The sequence below is a fragment of the Portunus trituberculatus genome, chromosome 22 (assembly GCF_017591435.1).
Source record: "Portunus trituberculatus isolate SZX2019 chromosome 22, ASM1759143v1, whole genome shotgun sequence".
Taxonomy (NCBI): domain Eukaryota; kingdom Metazoa; phylum Arthropoda; class Malacostraca; order Decapoda; family Portunidae; genus Portunus; species Portunus trituberculatus.
In genome coordinates, this window is record NC_059276.1 from 10170276 (window position 1) to 10172775 (window position 2500).

At 41.6% G+C, this 2500-nt stretch overlaps 1 protein-coding gene and 1 long non-coding RNA gene across 2 annotated transcripts in view; one reads left to right on the forward strand and one right to left on the reverse strand.

Annotated features, from left to right (window-relative positions):
• The window catches only part of LOC123507433, a 51262-nt gene that overhangs the window by 9763 nt on the left and 38999 nt on the right, over positions 1 to 2500 (reverse strand).
• Positions 1 to 2500, forward strand: part of LOC123507434 — a 44089-nt gene that overhangs the window by 2232 nt on the left and 39357 nt on the right. Inside the window, exon 2 of the long non-coding RNA XR_006675653.1 lies at positions 580 to 633. This is a non-coding gene — a long non-coding RNA (uncharacterized LOC123507434). The remainder of the gene's footprint in view (positions 1 to 579; positions 634 to 2500) is intronic.

Sequence of the window (2500 nt, forward strand, 5' to 3'; positions counted from 1 at the left end):
TCTATTCCTCTTCCTTTCCCTCCTCTCTCTTATTTCCTTCCCTTTCAGTGACTTCTCTTTCATCTTCCTTAACCATCACTACACTCCTCCTCCTCCTCCTCCTCCTCCTCCTCCTCCTCCTCCTCCTCCTCCTCCTCCTCCTCCTCCTCCTCCTCCTCTTCTGCACCTTATTCGTTCCCCTCTCCCCTGTGTACCATACAGTATCTCCCTCCTCCTCCTCCTCGTCGTCGTCCTCCTCCTTTTCCCTTCCTCTTCCTCCTCTTCACCCTCCTAAGCAGTAAATGAGGTGATAGTCGTAAAAGTAGTAATAGTAGTAGTAGTAGTGGTAGTAGCAGCAATAGTAGTAGCAGTAGTAGTAGTAGTAGTAGTAGTAGTAGTAGTAGTAGTAGTAGTAGTAGCAGCAGTAGTACTAGTATTTTCATTTTCATTTATTTTTATTTGCACATAAATGAAACGCAATTAAGCTACCAGGTCTAATTAACTCCAGGTAACATCCAGGTGGTGGTCGTTAACTTTATCGTTCATTGTGTAGCTGCTTTTATTATTATCATTATTTCATTACTATTTTTATATTTCCAGGTGTTGAGAGTAAAGTCTGTAGCAGCGTGAGTGTACCTGAGGCTTCACGTTAAGGTAAATACACGTCAATCTTTAGTTTGCGTGTCTTTTTATGCAAGCTGGCCAAGGACAACAAAAGCTAAAAAAGGTCTACTTGAATGTCAGTTCCCTTAAAGATCAAATAGTTAGCCAAAAGTCTGGGGCAAATGTCTTAAAGCTTCCCTCTTAACTCCTTCAGTACTGGGACGCATTTTTACCGTGAGTTTGGGTATGATTAAACGGTTTTATTGACGTTAGGAAGGATCTATGGAGGCCAGAAGATTAAAGGCCACAGTCTTATCTATTTTTGTTCCCCTCATAAGTTTCTGAAGCTGTAGAAAGTCACCAAACAGTAAGCAAAATTAATATGAAAACGCGTCATGGTACGGAAGGGGTTAAAAGAAGTCAATTCGTAGGAAGATGGAAATGCAGAAACAGGCGAGGAGTTCCAGAGTTCCAGAGTTCCAGAGTTCCCTTGTTTGTACCTTTGTCTCTTATTCCTCATTACTGCCACTATTATTTGTCTTATTTCAATCCATGTTTCTTATTTCATTTTGTTATAATCATCTCGCTTTTCATTTATTTTATTTTTATTCCTATCATTGTCTATTTTTTACTGATATTTTCCGTTGCTCGTGAATTGAAATGAAAAGGAGAATAAAAAAATGTAAGAAAAATGAACAGCTGTACAAATAAGATACGAAAGGAAGATATGAATAAGAAGAAGAAGAGGAGGAGGAGTTGGAAGAGAAATAAGAAAAGAACAGAAAAAGGAGAAAGTAAAAGGAAAAAAGAGAACAAGGAGGAGGAGGAAGAAGAAGCAAGAGAAGAGGAAGAAGAAGTAGAAAATGAGGAGTACCATACAGTAGCAATATGTTGAGGCTATTTCGGCATAAGTGGACGAAAGGAGTAATGGTGGTGAAGTGGAGGAGAGGGAGGAGGGGGGGTCTAAGTGGACAGAGGAGGGGGTGAAGGGGTCTAAAAATTACCTAAATGATAATGGGAACGTGAATGACTTGTAGGCGGAAGAAAATTGTAGTAGTAATAGTAGTAGTAGTGGTAAAGGTGGTGGTGGTGGTAGTTGTAGTAGTGGTAGTGGTAGTAGTAGTAATAATAATAATAGTGGTAGTAGTAGTAATAGTAGCAGTAATACCAATAGAAGCAGTAGTAGCAGTAGCAATAGTAATAGAAGAAAGAAGAAAATGTATATTAATTCGAAATAAAAGTAATAGGAGCAAAAATACCCACGAGAAAGCGATAAAAACAAGGAGCGACCATCAATGTAGCGGGAATAGGGACAGTAGCAGCAGTAACAAGGGGCGTGACAAATGATGAGGTGACAAGCAAGGAGCAGGTGCGTGTGGGTACAGTCTAGAGACACTTGTACTTGTTATTGAGAAGAGGTGAGAAGCGTGGAGAGGGGGGAAGGAATGAAGAGTATGGAGAGAGAGAGAGAGAGAGAGAGAGAGAGAGAGAGAGAGAGAGAGAGAGAGAGAGAGAGAGAGAGAGAGAGAGAGAGAGAGAGAGAGAGAGAGAGAGAGAGAGAGAGAGAGAGAGAGAGAGAGAGAGAGAGAGAGAACATACCAACACTATTACCAAAACAAACACTGGCCACTATTATCAACACACACACACACACACACACACACACACACACACACAATGCCAACACCAACAGTTAAACCCTTCTACCTGTGCCATTAACACAGGTGAACTCAATTAGCAGTAGGCGCTTGTGCAATCTGGCAACAGTGATTACTTTCATTCACCTGTGCAGTGTTGCCACGTTTGGGAGGGCATGAAATGGTAGGGAGAGAGTCAATGTTGGCAACACTGGGTCGGTCGATTTTTGTGATGGTGGTGGTGGTGGTGGTGATGGTGGTGGTGGTGGTAGTGGTGTTGT